Here is an 18,536-nt window from a genome sequence, read left to right as displayed (position 1 = left end):
TAATAATGAATCATTGGCATGGCACAGACATATAAGGTGTAGAGTACTTTTTATACATATAATCATTGTTCTAGGTCAGCAACTCCCTAGTAGTATAGGATGACAGCCTAAGAGCTTGCACACAAAAAAATAAAATAAAGGAAACCCCCCCCCCCCACACACACCACATTAATAATACAAAACAATATTATTAACATCAGCTTTGAAAGGTTACACTTTAACAAAAGGATGTCTCTTAGAGCACAGGCAGAATTGGTAGAGGATTTAGTCCACTGGCAGAAAAAAAAAAAAAAAGTACAATTCAAAATCACACATTTATCATACAATTTCTATGCAAGGTATTTTTGGATAGCATGTGTAAATTGTGAAAGTTGTCTGCCAAAGGTACATCTAAGCCAGGGCTCACAGGGAACTATTCAACCCAATCCTCAGGGATCACCTCCTCTGGCAGAGTCCTTTGGCAACTCCAACCAGCCATGTTGCTCTCCCTGGGAAAGCATGGTGGATTTGATGGAGAGAAGAGAACCATGCAGATACATGAGAGGGTTGCTGACAGGTGTAAGGGGCCTGCACTATGCTGCTTGGTCCCCCACATAGCAAGCACCACTTCATGGACTGTAGAAAGAGTTGGCAGCATGCATGACCAACATAGGACAAGTGTAGCCATTGTGGGGTGGGGGGTGAAGTGGGTAGAAGAGTGAAGTATGTACAATGACTGACCAATGCACTTTAGGTCACAACTACGAGTGCACACAGTGGGACGATGACAGATCAGATTTCCATGAGAATCATTAGCAAGTCATTTTCAGAAAAAAAAAAAAAAAACCCACAAGCAACACACATAACAGGGCCTTTAACCAAACACTCTCTCAATGAAATCAAACTCTGGGATAAACATAGTATTTAAATACAAGAGCCATTAGTAGACTTACTTGAATTTGTTTGCCTTCAGTGGTCCCCAAACTGCGGGCCAGACGAGACCCTTAGCTGGCTTTTATTCAGCCCCTGGGGGCCACAATTCCTCCCAGTGACAGCCAGAAACAATGGGCCACAATTCCTCCCAGTGACAACTACCCCCCCCCCCAAACAATGGGTCGCAGAGCATGGTTTACTCCCAGTGACCCCAAACAATGGAGCATGGCTTACTCCCAGCGACCCGACCGAACCCCCCCCCCCCCCCCCCACGATGGGGCATTTTCTACTTCCAATGGCCACACTCCAGCCCCCCTAAACCCTAAAATCTGAAGGACAGTAAACTGACTGGCCCTTTGTTTAGAAACCTCTATGGTGCATTTCTTCCAGATCTGTGCAGTAATCCAGTGTGAAACTACACCTCAGTGCAGGAGCACACTGATGTTCCTGCTACTTATACAAGGTGATATACGGGTTAGCAAAAGTATTTGGTGCAGCTAAAGTAAATTTCTTTTGTTGGTATTGACTATATATTTTTAAATGAATATATGTCTGCCCAGATTTTTTTGCGGCATGTTTATTGTTCATAGCACTGGTCTCACCCATTTTCTAATTCAGAATGTGCACAGAACAAATACCCTGCAGTGGATCACAAGTACGTCTTAATATACTCAAAGATGTATATTAAAAAAGGACTCTTTATACCACTAGGAATAGGCCTACAACATTTTATGCATGCTTGGTTGAATTCCAAGCAGGGGGGGGGGGGGGGGGGGAAGAGACATCAGATGAAGCCATCCAAGCCCAAGGGTCATCACTGCAAGAGTAGTGATTGCTTTTACAGTTGCTGAAGTCATATACAACATGTAAGAGCCAGCATATGGCGCCAGATCGAAGATGCCAAACCCGGGGGTGGGGGGGCAGGATACATACAGGGACAGAACGTGAAGCACAGTATCCTAAGAAAAACTCTCTGCATGTTAACTTTTCAGCTTCAATATTCCTATTACATGAAAAGGATCGTTTTAAATAAGCGATTGGAGGAATCTGGCGCTAGGTCGCTTTAAAATAGTAATAAATACTTGCCCAAAATGAGCAACCTAAAAAAGAAGATCCAACATTTTATATCGCTTGTGCCTTTTCCATATGATAAAGAAAAGCAATAAAGCAAGTTTCAGCTTTATTAATGAATGCAGTTTTCTGAAAAGTCAACATTTCACAAATACCCAGGAAACGGGTCACCCATCTCAAGTACCCACTTGCAATGTACACATGTATTGCTGCAAGTCTTTTCTTAAACAATTTTTTATCTTTTAAAATAATGAGATACATGCTCACAGATTTTAAAAAGGCACTAATCCCCTGGTACTGTAGGGTGCACATCGCAGGAGGAGAACCAGAGACAAAAACTAGAAAAAGTAAACCACTCTTCATCCAACAATACAGAAAATCACATTGGCAGATGCTCCCTCCAGCATTTGTACAGGGCCAACATGTACTCTAGAAGTGCCACAAAACAAATGCTCGTACTGTTAGGGGGGATAACTTTCAAGCATCACTGGGTACAAACACCGGGGTCAGAAGATACTTCGAGATCTTGGCAAGTATACCGCCATTTTAAATGTAAACATGTTTGTGCAAGAAATGTTCTAAACCCAACCAAAAGCCAGAACGCTTCTCCAAGTTTTTCTTTCAATACCTCGTTTACATGTAACAAATCCGTTTGTTTTTTTGCTGGAAAATAATACATACATACATAGTGCAAGAGGCCTAATACTAAAACATATTTTTTCACACACTTTAAAAAGAAGACAATTATAGCTATCCATTTTTTTCCTACAACTCATACAGTATCTGGCCTGAAACTACAGTATCCCGCTGTGAGGGATGTACTCACAAAAGAGAGTACACCCCTCACATTTTTGTAAATATTTTATCTTTTCATGTGACAACACTCAACAAATGACACTTTGCTACAATGTAAAGTAGTAAGTGTACAACTTGTATAACAGTAAAATTTGCTGTCCCCTCAAAATAACTCAACACACAGCCATTAAAAAGAGGAAGTAAACCCTGATGGGTTTACTTCTTTGTCTCCCTGCAAAGGTAAAGCACAATGGGCTACTATGGGTCAGCCTGTCAGTGCTCAGACCATACACCACACACTGCATCAAATTGGTCTGCATAGCTGTCGTCACAGAAAGAAGCCTTTTCTAAAGATGATGATACACAAGAAAGCCCGCAAAAAGAACAAGGACATGGATTACTGGAAACATGACCTGTGGTCTGATGAGACCAAGATAAACTTATTTGGTTCAGACGGTATCAAGCGTGTGTGGCGGCAACCAGGTGAGGAGAACAAAGACAAGTGTGTCTTACCTACAGTCAAGAATGGTGGTGGGAGTGTCATTGGCTGCATGAGCGCTGCCGGCACTGGGGAGCTACAGTTCATTGAGGGAACCATGAATGCCAACATTTACTGTGACATACTGAAGCATAGCATGATCCCCTCCCTTCGTAAACTGGACCTCAGGTCAGTATTCCAACAGGATAACAACCCCAAAACACGCCTCCAAGATGACCACTGCCTTGCTAAACAAGCTGAGGATAAAGGTTATAGATTGGCCAAGCATGTCTCCAGACTCAAACCCTATTGAGCATCTGTGAGGCATGCTCAAATGGAAGGTGGAGGAGCGCAAGGTCTCCAACATCCACCAGCTCTGTGATGTCATCATAGAGCAGTGGAAGAGGACTCCAGTGGCAACCTGTGAAGCTCTGGTGAACTCCATGCCCAAAAAGGCAGTGCTGGAAAATAATGGTGGCCACACAAAATAATGACACCTTGGGCCCAATTTGGACATTTTCACTTTAGACATTAATGGCCGTGTGTTGAGTTATTTTGAGGGGACAGCAAATTTACACTGCTATACAAGCTGTACACTCACTACTCACTTTTGTAAGATACTGTAGTTCGGACTCAGAGAATGCCAGCCTCCAGCTAAGAAAAAATAAAAAATAAAGCAGATGTTACCTTTAGTGAAAGCCCCATGTAAAAAATAAACAGTAGATCCACTTATACAGACACATAAGCAATGTATGTACAAATTTACATCTCAGCGATTCCTGAAGCGTGCGATTCTTGTCTTCTCTCCTAAAGCCAAGACTGACTCCGCCTCTCAAGTTTCCATGTTCATTTGTTTTAAAATGTGATGAGTGGCCTCAGACAATAGGAAGTTGGGGGGGCACTCAACTCTTACAAAATATGCATATCTTTTCCGTTGCCTATATCCTTGGATCTATGGGTTGTGTTCATTGCACAAAGCCTCTCACTATTTTCTAAGTTACTGGTTTGAAAAGCTTTTATTTAATGTTCTGATTGCGGTTATCGAAGCTAAAAGTTGTTACAGATGTAAAAACGTTTTCTACTGCAGTGCAAGATATCGCTACAATGGCTGTCAACTGTCACTGTAATCTCTCTAAACTGCTATTTCCAATACAAACTTATCTGTCTTCCTGGAAATAGATAAAAAAAATATTTCATCTGTCATCTGAACAAAATATCTCCTTCTTTAATAACAACTTGTCAATAAAAGTCCATAAATTGCTTAAAAGTGCCAATAGAGACAAAAACAGTACTATCTATAAGACTTGATGCTCCAGACTTCATACAATAATAAAGTTTTCCTCCGTGATCCCAATCCCATCACCTTCCACACTGGGACTCACCAGATTATAAAACCCAGAAAGAAAGTGGGTCTAACAAGACTTGGTTTAGGATAGGGGATTCCTGCTTGCACCACCTCCTCCTATTAGATATAGATAAACGATCATATCGCAACCTTTTCAATTCAAATCCCATAAAAAAACAAAAACACACATGCACACAAACACACATGCATGGAAAAACCTACAGCTGTTACACTCACGTTATGGTGAATAGCACCGGCACACTGTAGAATCCAGCAGTGTAATCACTCAGCCTGGCATCGCTGCAGTGACTTCCACAGGCAGCGCCGGTTGCCAAAATCACTGCAGTGGCACCCAGGGTGAGCGGGCAACCTCACAGATTTTCTAAGGAGCATGGCAGCCACACAGAAACTAGCAGTGACTACTGTAGTAGCAGTGCCTACTACAGGGATTTCCAGCTTCCACAGAGAACAGCCAGGTATGGAATATTCATGACACTGCACCAACTTAAAGTGATATCAAAACGCGCACTGTTTAAAGTGGAGTTCTGCCCAAAAATTGAACTACCGCATATCCGTCTCATCCTCCTCCCCTCCGGTGCCACATTTGGCTTCACTGCTGGTTTCCCTTACCAGGAATGTAGCTGTAGCTCCCTTACCAGCTGTAGCTGCTGACTTCATTTTTTTTTGGGGGGGGGGGGGGCAGAGGTCACCTCTTTAGTTTACATTGTCCCACCTCTTTCTGTATATGGATGATGGCACTGTAATTATTTATTTTAATTGAACACACCACAGACACCATCCAAGTACCTTTTTACTAATAGATATACTGCTGTCACATGACCCAGATCTTTTCCCAACCGGTCTGCAGGGGAGTATACCCAGGAGGAACATCTAAATCCTCTGCCACTGGTCATAAAAAAATAAAAGCTTCTGGAATACAGAGATGCGTTAGTCCGTGTAGTAAGGCCTCATGTACACTGCCGTTGGTAAATGGATGTTTAGGAGCAGTTGGGCTTCTTCCCCTTATTTTTTAAATGCGGTGATTGTTTATTCATAAATATAAAATGGGAAACACTGTGACAGCTCATTACAAGCTACAGAATATCTCTTTCATACGGTTCAGTCGCAGGGCTCCATCATTACAAAGACAGTGCCAGCAGATTGCCCGGATCACCGAGGGACGGGTGAGCAACTTCACTCCCAAGTCCCAGTCCATACTCACCAGTACTTCTCTCTGACCTGCATAGAGCCGCCCTATTACATTCACCACTGGAAATCTGCACACTGAGAAACATGAAAAGATACTAAACACATTCTCAGCGTCAGTCCAGAAAACCAGCAAGATTAATTCTGACACGCCACAGACGCCCGCAAGGGTAATTTTAACAATACACAATGCAGCCATTTCTTTTATTATGCAGTCTCACAAATAACTGTCTCCTATAGAGTAATCATTAGTAGTTATTGGCGCTAACAAACGACGGCATCAGAAATATTCTCAGAATTTAGAGTAACTGATAGTACATTCATGTACCAAGGAACTGAGCCGTCTAATAAGGCAGACTAGCAAAGTCTTTTATCATACAAATAAGCATGTCTGGTCTGTCATCTAGGAATTCTTAACACTCCACAACAAATGCCATGACGTTACATTGTGCCCTACATACTATTTTTATATGCAAGTATTCCCAAGAGGCACTTAAAAAAAAAAAAAAAAAAAAAAAAAAAAGGACACAAAAAAAAAAAAGCACACACCACACATGAAAATGAAACTATTAGCAGATACCTCATCTGATGTAAAAGTTGTCCATACAAAGTAAGATTTCTCACTGTGTATGACCGACATTCTGACATGAAACATTCACAATGCACAGATCATTCCTCTTACTATGAAGAAAAGGGAACACCAGTCAATGAATGCCCCAAGAAGAAACTGCAAGCATCTATCTTCCATCGTTTAGGTCAACGTTCTGCGACTTGGTGGTGGTGGGGGGGGAATAAATAAAGTATAAATGCAGTGATATCATCCAATCCGTAAGAGCGCATAGCTGCACACCCCTCTCTCTATCCTTAAACACCCCCGTTTTGTTTGTTTCCCCCCCCCCTCTCATGAAAAGTATGAATGTTGTACTAGTTCACGGTCTGGTCTCATTGTTTACGCTAGCCATCAGTCAGACCTTTTGATTGATTCTTAGGGTATTATTTATGGTATTCGGGCCAGTTCATACCACATGCTGTTCAGTGCGTAATTTTTTGCTGCAATGAAGACACATGGAAAGTAGGTTATGCTTCCCATTGGCATAGCTCACACCAGTGTGGTCAGTCCCAGAGCTTGCCAGTTGCATAAAAAATAAATAAAAAAAAGTAGAATATTTTTCCTAAACTGTACTGGAACACAGTAAAAACACATTAAAAAAATACACCCGTTTCTTCATGTCTTTCTTTCCATTTCTCTGTGGATTTTATACCTGTAATTGTTCTGCTTTCTGATATTTGTTCATTTCCGTGAGCCTCATATTGTACTTATGTATCTAAATTTGTGTATGTACGCTCGCAAGTTGTATGCCTTTTTGCCATATGCTCTTTAATACTCTAATAAAAGATTAAACATAAAAGCTCCAAAATAAGTAAAAAAGTAATGAATGTACCCATACTAATAAAAGATGTACAGATTAGTACATGATGTGGCTATGGACGAGAGCGAGACCAATTCTAATGTGCCCCACACTATCCTTTTCCCTGAGCCTAGGGGACAGATGGATAAAACCTTCTACATTTAAATTTTCTCATGCTCACTGGCTTCCTTGACTTGAAATCCTGACTTCACCCCGGTTCTCAATCCTCAAGTGTTCGCATGGTGGACAAAGGATTAAAGGTTTAATACGTATTGCTGATATGAGCGATCATAAAAGGTAACTTATCGAAACAAACCCTACTTGAAAAAAATACCAACTTTCTAACTCGGAAATGTACCGCTACTCCCAGTTAGTGCATTATTTGATGAACCTACGGCAGGCATGTCCAAAGTCCGGCCTGCGGGCCAATTGTGACCCACGTTCCGATTTTAAAAAAGTTTGTTAAATGGTCTATCTCAGCGGTCGCCAGCCAGAGGAGACTAGAGAAAATTTTGGTGGTCCCCATTGGTCCTGCCGCAAACCAACATTGTAGTGAATGTACACCACCCAATGTTTCCCTCAATCCATACTATCAGTGCACACTCAAGCCTCCTCTGTAGTCCCAGAACCTAAACTCAGAGGGAAGTGGAGAAGGAACTTCCAATGGCAGCGCTGCTCACAGACTGTAGGAGGGAGCAGAGTTCAAGGACATGGCTGAATGAGGAGGTGAAATCCAATGAGGAGTTTGTGTAAGGCAGCAGTGTGATGCAGAGTTTGGAGGGGGCAGAGAGCTGGAGCATAGTGTATATAAGGCAGCAGTGTCATCCAGGGGGAGGTGGCAGAGAGCCAGGGCATTGTGTGTATATATAAGGCATGCAAGATTTATGTTAGTGATCAGCAGGATTCAAAATTGTGAGTTTAGTGGTCTGTGAGATCCAAAAGGTTGGCAGACACTTTTGCTGGACAGCTTGGGCAAAACTAAAAGTTTAAAATAACAAATAAATAAAATTAAAAAGTAAACAGGCAGGGTCTTTATTGCAAAACAGACTGGCAGGGGGAGATTTAGTAAAACTGTAGCACATAGAAGCTGGTTTCTATGCACAGCTGTACCAGAATCTAACTTAAGCTTGTTCAATTAAGCTTTGGCAATAAGCCCACGTTCACATTGGGCTGATTTGGCATGTGATTTGACGGCTGAACTTTCACGATTTCTAACCTGCATCAATGTGAACTTTGGCTAAAACCTAGAAGCCGATTGGTTACTATGCACAGCAGCACCAGATTGTGTGCACCAGTTTTAGTAAATCTCCCCTGCTATAAAATAAATCTACCAGCCTGCTGGCAGTCTTCTTTAAAATGTACAATGAGCTGCACATTAACAGCTCAGTTTACATTGCAGCACATTGCCTGTGTGCCAGGATGACTGAACCTCTGCACGTGCATGAGATGTGCACCAACAAGGAGAGCCCCCTGACTCCGACTGTATCAAAATGTATTGCACTGTACTGTCTGCCCTTCGGTTGTAAAGCGCTGCACAAACTTTTGGAGATATACAGATTCTGTACAACATTCATCCTGAACTGGCAAATCAAGACAGCCATGTGTCAAACCATGAAAAGCAGAGGTATGCAAGAATTGTGGACTTTACACTTTTAGGAAAGTTTAAAAATAACACTCAGCCCTGGTTCACACTGAAGGCGAGTTTGAAATCGTGCAAGTTAAGCTGAACTTGCATAATGTAAAAAGCCGGATTTCAGTGCGAGTTCGGGGGCTACTTGAAAGACATCTGTGCAGGTTCATGCACAGATGTCTATTGCAATCGCCCCCAAAGCTGCTAAAAGTAGTGCGGGAACTACTTTTAGAAAAATCTGTGAGGTGTTGCACAGATCGGGACAGTGCCGTTGTCGGAGATAGGGTGCCATTTGCCAAATTGTGCCAATGTGAATGGGGTCTGATTGTGGTTGGAAGCATAGTGTACCCCCAGTTTCCCTTAAACTTCTATCTGATTTTTCTGAAAGTGCAAAAGTCCTACATCCTGCATCTTTGGTGTGCTTTCAGAAAGTGCGACAAAAAAAAAAAAAAAAAATGCAGGATCTAATAGAAGTCTATAGGACACCATGGGTAGACTGTGCTGCACCAGTGCTGTAGCCAAACCCCTGGGTGGCAGTGTGAAGCCCACCCTTACTGGCAGGATGAACAAGTAATAAAACTATGTTAAAAAGGGGAGGGGAAAAAAAACAAAACACAAAGACTGCAGTGTTAATGCTACTGAGAGCATGCATCATATATGTATTTGTATTTTATTTTTTATTTTGCATCTAGTATCACTTATTACTACTGTATTGGAGTGACTTACTTCTAGGGTTGCACCGATACTAGTATCAGTATTTGCACAAGTATCGGTACTCATGCAAAAGCACCGATACCTGAAACCGATACTTTCAGGCTCCGTTCTTCGAGGAGTTAGTGGGTCTCCCCTGTTGACAGCTAAAGTGTTAAAGAAGTCCGGTAATTGGAGCTGTAAAAAAAAAAAAAAAAAATTTAAAAAAAAAATGGGGGGGGGGGGGGGTAGGGGCGGAGCAGCTGGCAATGCTGAAACACTAAAATAAAAAGAAATATTGTTTCTTTACCTGCAGATCAAAGAGATGAACAAATGTTCCTCTGTTTAGCCCCTTAAAGTGGTGTTGCCACCAAAAAATAAAAATAGTTTAAAATTAAATTTATAAAATATATATATATATATATATATATATATATATATATATATATATATATATATATATATATATATATATATATATATATATATATATATATATATATATATATAAAAAATTTAACTCACCTCTAAATACCTGTTGCTAAGGGGTCCTCGTAGTCTGCCTTCTTCCTTGCCCAGGCTGGTGACATCACTTCCCCTCGTGCCGCAGTCATCTGGGACCTGTCACATGTCCCAGGTTACTGTGTGGCATTTCACGGTGCCCTGTGCCGCTCGCGCATGCACAGTGGTTGCCCAGCTGTGAAGCCACAGCCGGGTGCCCACAGTAAGAATGACGGTGCTGCGAGCAGAGAACGAGAGGGGCTTAGTTCCCCTGCATCGCTGGATCCTGGGACAGGCAAGTGTCCGATTATTAAAAGTCAGCAGCTGCAGTATTTGTAGCTGCTGAGTTATTTTTTTTGGGGGGCACCACACTTTAATTTAGTCTAATCCGCCTTAATTAACTCCCTAATCGCCTCCATTTAAATTTCCCTGCTTTTTTTTTTTTTTTTTTTTTTTTTTTTTAATTCCCCACGTCTATTTTCTAAACGATAAACAAATTTTTTGTTAGTGAATATTTTGCACATATATATTAACATATATTTACACATTTCACATTGAAAAAGCGCAAAATTTAAAAACAAAAATCAATTCATTTCATTTGTAAATAACGTTGCAATGCTTTGTACCATTGAGAGTACTAAAAAAGTACTACCTACTTTAGTTTGTTTTTATCCTATGTAAATGCTCACCATTTCGTTTTGGCAAAACAATCACAACGTCATCTAAAACTTGGGACCTCAAAATGACTTTTTATATACACACACACACACACACACACACGTATAGATTTAAAAATCTGGGTTCTCCAAGCCCTAGTAAAGCGATTCTACAACCCCTGTTAAGTCTAACCAACAGGCTTCCTACATGGAATCGCATAATACTGGAATGCCCAAACAGATAAAATTGAAACAAGAAATAACAGACACAGCTGTAGCAGAAAAGGGAAACAAATTGGAAAAGGATACAACGTCTACAAACCAGCAATATGGATATAATAATCACTGCCTGGAACTAAGATCCTCATCAACTGAAACGTTTTAATTGGTCCAGCCTGCAAATTAAATGCAATCCAAATGTGCAACAATACAATTGACATAGAGGAATGCAGCGGTGACCTCGGGCAACAGGACAGTAAAGCTGTAAAAAGGTCAAATGCTTTTCATCTCTCTCAGAGAATCAAATATGTGTCAGGGTCAGATCAGTAACGGCTCCACATTCATTTCATGTATCCCATACGGGTCTTGGTTCCATTAAAAACCTTTACGCTCAAACGATTTCCTGTGCCCTTTATCTTTCTGAACAAATTTTAATTTAGTAGGAAATCTGTTTTCAATTGTTACGATTAGAAGGAGATTCATCATACCCCACGTCATTCCCAATACCTATGTGCCCCAGCAGGGCCAGGGAGTGTTATGGAGACACGTAGCCACCAAAAATAACCTTAAAGCACCCCAATAAGTACACTTGGTCTCCAAGTTGTGATAGCATCATTTTTTACAAGAGCCCCAAATATCCAAGAAGGGCCGTGAATGCAACCAATAAACCGACAGCATTATAAACTATAGGCGAGATCTATGAACACTTTGCATTTATTTATTTTCAGGACGATCTTTTTTTTGTTACTCAAACAACAAATATTGTCCCACTGCAGTTACTGTAACCTGTTTATGACCTTCAAGTGCAGTATGATCCCCTCCCCCAAAAAACAAACAGCATAGTATATACAAAGTGTAGGGTTACACAACCACAACTTATAACAACGTAGCTCTTAGCAAAAATAAACAGCAATCTGGTCTTGTAGACTAGAAAATAAAAAAAAAAATACATAAAAAAGGGAAAAGCGAAAGAGTGTGTAGAAAAAAAAAAAATAATAATAATTTATATAGAAAATTATATAGATTTATATTTATTTATTCATGGTGTACCAAGTGTTATGATACAAGACATAACCAATCACAATCCAGCTTTCATTGCATCATCCACAAGGAGCTTCTGAAAACATATAAGCTAGATCAACAAACGTTACCATCACGACTTTCACATGTTTTCATCAAAGTAAATGTATAACCAGGTTGCATGTAAACAAAATGATATCCTTAGGAAAAGTAAACAAATAAAATAAAACACACACACACACACACACACACACCTACCTCTCTCCCTTAATTAAATTGATCTGCCTGTATAACAGATATTTGTCAAAAGTCGAAATTGCTTTGCTCGGCTGACACCACACAACAATGTTTAAATGAAGCAATTCCCAATGCACAGTCACACTGAGCACTAGTAGCTGCAGGAAACTTTCATCCATACGGCTTATTAAATAGCAGCACAGCACATTGCTGGCTGACATGCAGGTACGATCGCTGCAAGGTTCACACGTGTAATGTCACACACGGCTGTAAACAAAACCAACCTGAAATGCAATGAAGGTCAAGCAAATCTAGTAAAAGATTGTAAAGGATCCAACAACTGATGCAATACTGCAAACGAAAGAAAACAAAAGCTGCAAAATAGGATATGAACTTCCCCCGCTATGTTCAGGGAATCCAAAACAGTAACCCAATATACACACATGAATCACACACCCAGCTGCCAAGACTGTGGATTTTGTAATACATTTATACTAAAGAACTGCTGAGAGGTCAATTTAAGAAGTAACCCCTTCAACATACTTTAATACTCCCCATTATTTATGATTGGATTACTCTCCTGTGTCTGCTGGCCACCAACCTTTACCTACATGCCTTTATCTCAGAGGCCTGCAAGGCACCACTTGGCATCCACCCAGAACAGGTTGGCAGAGCTTCACAATACATGGCAGAACTGTCATAAGGAACCAGCTAACACATGAGAAGATATGTGATCAACTCCTCAATATACCAAAATGGCTGAATGCTGTCTTGTGTCACTTTATGACATGAAATCCCACTTATAAAAGTGTCATGTTTATTACAAAATACTTCTATTATGCACAAATATATATATATTTTAACATTTTTTTTTTTTTTTTTACTAAGAGTGAAGAGTGCCAATCGAGACAAAATAAAATGTATAGATATATATCTTTTCACATCAAGCAAGTGGACTCAAATGCATTTGTTACAAAATATCACAAGCACTCCTTTAGTCCGTATATTGATAACATGAGGGGAGAATTATAAAGCTGCCAGTGTGTTGATGACACCATATGCTCCATTGTCACCTCACTTACATAGATATAAGCGATCTAAACACATTCCAACTCATTCTCAGGAAGACATTCTAACAAAGCCATGGTGCCCAAATGTCACCCTTTCACAACGTGCACCTACTGATCACATCTCCCCTCATCTACTGATCTGTCACTGTGTCTTCACACATCCTCATTTATACCATCTACTACAACCTCCTGATCTCAGCCTTCAAAACAAACCAACATTTTTCTATCAATCCCACTTAAAAACATTTCACTTTCCTCCACGGCTTCATTAAAACTCTATTTTTCAGTTTTGAACCCCACGAGTTACACCATCTCACAACCCCAACAAACATACCGGCCATTTGTGCGATTACCCCAGGGACCCCACAACTTGGAAAATCTCCAATGTGCCATTTAATAAGCTGAAATCTCTCTCGACTGTATAGGATGCCAGAATGCTCATGTGACCTCAGACAGGCCTGTACCCCCAATAGATTGTAAGCTCCACATGTAAGGCCCTCCTATTTCTTCTGCATTAAAGTGTATTGCAATTGTACTGCCCCCCGTTATATTGTAAAGTGCTTCACAAACTGTTGCTGCGATATAAATCCTGTATTATAATAATTATTACAAACCTCTCCTATACACCAACATACAACTATACATGGTTAGCTAATGTCACAATGCTCCTTGTACCCCATTATCCAGCACCTCAATACCACCTAAACGTTGACCCCGTACCGGAACACCTCCTATTCTCTATTAGCTGATACCCCAAAACCCCCCATATACTTCGTTACCCTGTACACCAGGGGTCTCCAGCTGTTGTGGAACTAGATTTCCCATGAGGCATTGCAAGGCTGGCAGTTACAATTACTCCCCGAGGCATGATGGGACTTGTAGTTCTGCAACAACTGGAGGGCCCCAGGTTGCCTACCCCTGCTGTACACCAACACGACTATTCTTCAACAGTTAGCGAACATGCTTTATTCTCAGTCAATGCCCCATTCTAGTCCATCAGTCAGTGCCATACTCTATTAGTAAATGCCCCAATGCCCTCTCTATACTTCATCAGACAGTACCTTGAGGCCCACTATTCTTCATTTATCCGCTCCCCATGTAGCAAATACCTCCTATCTGCTACCAGTGTCAGAATACTCCCTATACCTGAATTCCACCTGTACTCTATTAGTAACACTAATGCCTCCTATACTTCATACTTAACCACTTCAGATCCGCGCTATTGCCAAATGACGGCATTTAGCGCGGACCTACATTTTCAGGACTACGTCTATTGACGTCGTCCTGGTTACGAGCGGCCTGCGCGCCCCCTGAGGGGCGCGCGCGGCGCGCTCTGTGATCGGCGAGTCCGTGAGACTCGCCTGATCACCGATCCGTGTAAGGGGTCGATCCCGACCCCTTATCACGTGATCAGCTGTCAGCCAATGACAGCTGATCATGTGATAGAACGGAGCCGGTAATCGGCTATTATTCCTCCTCCGCTGACAGCGCGAGGAGAGAAAAAAAAAGCCGATCACCGGCGGCCGTGATCGGGACATCAGTCCCGATCACGGCCATCAATACATGTGCCCACCTGCCACCTGCCTGTGCCCACCTGCCTCCCGCAGTGCCATCCTGAAGTAAAATAAAAGAAAAAGTTAAGTGCCCCCCGTCAGTGCCCCCTGTCAGTGCCCATAGTGCCCACAGTGCCACCCACAGTGCCACCCACAGTGCCACCCCACAGTGCCACCCCACAGTGCCACCCAATCTGCCTCAAAGGTGCTGCACCCCAGTGCCGCCCATCAGTGCCCAGCAGTGCCGCCCATCAGTGCCCAGCAGTGCCGCCCATCAGTGCCCAGCAGTGCCACCTATCAGAGCCACCTATCAGTGCCACCTATCAGTGCCCATCAGTCCCATCTATCTGTGGTACCTATCAGTGCCCATCCGTGCCACCCATCCGTGCCACTTATCCGTGCCACCCATCCGTGCCATCTTATCTGTGCCCATCAGTGCCGCCTTATCTGTGCCCATCGGTGCCGCCTTATCTGTGCCTATTAGTGCCGCCTTAACTATGCCTATCAGTGCCCACCAGTGCAGCCCATCAGTGCCCACCAATGCAGCCCATCAGTGCCCACCAATGCAGCCCATCAGTGCCCACCAATGCAGCCTATCAGTGCCGCCTAATCAGCGCACTTCAATGAAGGAGAAAAATGACCCGTTTGCAAAATTTTATAACAAACTATTAAAACATGATTTATTTATTTTTTTTTTTTGCATCTTTTTTTGTTTGTTTAGCAAAAAATAAAACTCCGAGCTGTAACTAAATACCACCAAAAGAAAGCTCTATTTGTGGGAAAAAAATGATAAAAAATTTCATTTGGGTACAGTGTTGTATGCCCGCGCAATTGTCACTCAAAGTGCATCAGCGCTGAAAGCTGAAAATTGGTCTGGGACTGAGGGGGGTTTAAGTGCCCAGTAAGCAAGTGGTTAAAGAGGAAGTAAACCCTGATGAGTTTACTTGCTCTTTGATTCCCTGCCAAAGGTAAAGCAATAATGGACTACTGTGCATTGCATAGTAGTCCATTATGTGTCACTTACCTGACACAGGAGCCAGCGATGTCACCGCTGTCCCCTGTAGTCCGGAGCATCCATCTTCTCGGTGGGTCTCGCTGCTCCGCACGCAGAAGCTGTGATGACGTCACTCCCGCGCATGCGCACGGGAGCCGCCACTCGCGGCATATCGCCGTTGACAGCGGTGCATGTGCCGTAGACAGCGGTGCCTGTTTTTCGGCAAATATCTTCTTAGACCTACAGGTAAGCCTCAATCTAGGCTTACCTGTAGGTTAAAGTGGTTTGTAAGGGTTTACAACCACTTTAAACTACTCTCATGCCAAGTCTCTATTAGTAAATATCATCGCTTGTATTGTAGCCAGTACTCTAGTAGAAGAATGCACCCCCCCCCCCCCAATTCATACCCCTAATGGTTCCCCTCACCTAATCAATAACTTCATGTCTCCTGGCAGCGTGTTGAGCCCCCCCAATTCATGTGTCATCATACCGTCCCCCCAATTGCCTCCATTCATCTCTGCCATTATACCCCCGATCTCCTCCGTTCACCTGCCAGCATAATACACCCCCGGATCTCCTTCGTTCATCTGCCAGTATAACCCCCTGGATCTCCTCCCCTCATCTGCCAGTATAACCCCCCCCCGATCTCCTCCACTCATCTGCCAGTATAACCCCCCCCCCCCCGGATCTCCTCCACTCATCTGCCAGTATACCCCCCCCCCCCGGATCTCCTCCACTCATCTGCCAGTATAACCCCACCCCCCCCGGATCTCCTCCACTCATCTGCCAGTATAACCCCCCCCCCCCCGGATCTCCTCCACTCATCTGCCAGTATAACCCCCCCCCCCCGGATCTCCTCCACTCATCTGCCAGTATAACCCCCCCCCCCCGGATCTCCTCCACTCATCTGCCAGTATAACCCCCCCCCCCCCCGGATCTCCTCCACTCATCTGCCAGTATAACCCCCCCCCCCCCGGATCTCCTCCACTCATCTGCCAGTATAACCCCCCCCCCCCCGGATCTCCTCCACTCATCTGCCAGTATAACCCCCCCCCCCCCGGATCTCCTCCACTCATCTGCCAGTATAACCCCCCCCCCGGATCTCCTCCACTCATCTGCCAGTATAACCCCCCCCCCGGATCTCCTCCACTCATCTGCCAGTATAACCCCCCCCCCCCCGGATCTCCTCCACTCATCTGCCAGTATAACCCCCCCCCCGGATCTCCTCCACTCATCTGCCAGTATGACCCCCCCCCCCCCCGATCTCCTCCATTCACCTGCCATTATACCCCCCTGATCTCCTCCATTCACGTGCCATTATACCCCCCTGATCTCCTCCATTCACGTGCCATTATACCCCCCTGATCTCCTCCATTCACGTGCCATTATACCCCCCTGATCTCCTCCATTCACGTGCCATTATACCCCCCTGATCTCCTCCATTCACGTGCCATTATACCCCCCTGATCTCCTCCATTCACGTGCCATTATACCCCCCTGATCTCCTCCATTCACGTGCCATTATACCCCCCTGATCTCCTCCATTCACGTGCCATTATACCCCCCTGATCTCCTCCATTCACGTGCCATTATACCCCCCTGATCTCCTCCATTCACGTGCCATTATACCCCCCTGATCTCCTCCATTCACGTGCCATTATACCCCCCTGATCTCCTCCATTCACGTGCCATTATACCCCCCTGATCTCCTCCATTCACGTGCCATTATACCCCCCTGATCTCCTCCATTCACGTGCCATTATACCCCCCTGATCTCCTCCATTCACGTGCCATTATACCCCCCTGATCTCCTCCATTCACGTGCCATTATACCCCCCTGATCTCCTCCATTCACGTGCCATTATACCCCCCTGATCTCCTCCATTCACCTGCCATTATACCCCCTCCCCCTGTTCTCCTCTAGTCACCTCCCACATATCTCCCAGTCACCTTCCCCCCTTACCTCCTGCATGCCTGTCTCCACACACCCCCTCCGGGCCCCGTCCTCGCTCCCCATACGTCCTCCCCCTCTACTCGGTCAGCATGGCTCCTACCTGATCCTCCGGAGTCTCCCCGGTCACAAGCGGCGATAGGTAACCCAACACGGGGAAAAGCAAATCCGCGGAAGCCAGGAAGTTGATAGTGAGACCCCTCCCCCAGCCGGTAGTGTCTCCTTGTCTTCTCCGCCCCGGTGACCCTCTTCTTCCCGCCCCAAGTCTATCAGTGTCCGGGGACCCGTTTAGATCGTCTCCAACCTCCGCCAACCCGGCACAGCTCACAGCGCGGCAACAATAACAGCCGGCCCCTCCTCCTCCCCTCTCCTCCAGACACCGCCCCCTGCCGGCCCCGCCCCGGGACCGCCCCTTCACACAGCTCACCCAGGGACAGGCATGTGTGCGGGAGGTGTGTGCGCTCAGGGCTCAGTGCTCCTCACACGGTGCGGGGAGAGGGGATAATATTCACCCCACTGTGCGGGGAGAGGGGATACCAATCACCCCACTGTGCGGGGAGAGGACGCCATTCACCTCACTGTGCGGGGAGAGGGGATATACCATTCACCTCGCTGTGCGGGGAGAGGGGATATAGGAAGGATTGACACCATTTTCCTCACACTGTGCTGGGGGGTATATGGGAAGGGGGGAGGGCGGGCACAATTCTCACACTGTGCTGGGGGGCATATAGGAAGGGGGGCACCATTCTCCTCACACTGTGGGAGGGGGGACACCATTCTCCCCACACTGTGCTGGGGG

At 44.3% G+C, this 18,536-nt stretch overlaps 1 protein-coding gene across 5 annotated transcripts in view; it reads right to left on the bottom strand.

The window, feature by feature from the left end:
- The window catches only part of NDST2 (N-deacetylase and N-sulfotransferase 2), a 241,202-nt gene extending 223,109 nt beyond the window's left edge, over positions 1-18,093 (bottom strand). For 2 of the 5 annotated variants that reach the window (XM_077454536.1, XM_077454537.1), the window contains exons 1-2: positions 17,841-18,093; positions 9,573-9,734 (exon numbers count right to left, since the gene is read on the bottom strand). The gene's annotated coding sequence lies outside the window, so the exon portion shown is untranslated. The remainder of the gene's footprint in view (positions 1-9,572; positions 9,735-17,840) is intronic. The other 3 variants (XM_077454534.1, XM_077454535.1, XM_077454538.1) reach the window with 2 other exon arrangements.
- Positions 18,094-18,536: the final 443 nt, after the last annotated feature.

Source organism: Lithobates pipiens, unplaced genomic scaffold, assembly GCF_037356315.1.
Source record: "Lithobates pipiens isolate NorthernLeopardFrog02 unplaced genomic scaffold, aLitPip1_a1.2 Scaffold_25, whole genome shotgun sequence".
NCBI lineage: Eukaryota > Metazoa > Chordata > Amphibia > Anura > Ranidae > Lithobates > Lithobates pipiens.
This window is presented reverse-complemented; position numbering and strand designations above follow the sequence as displayed.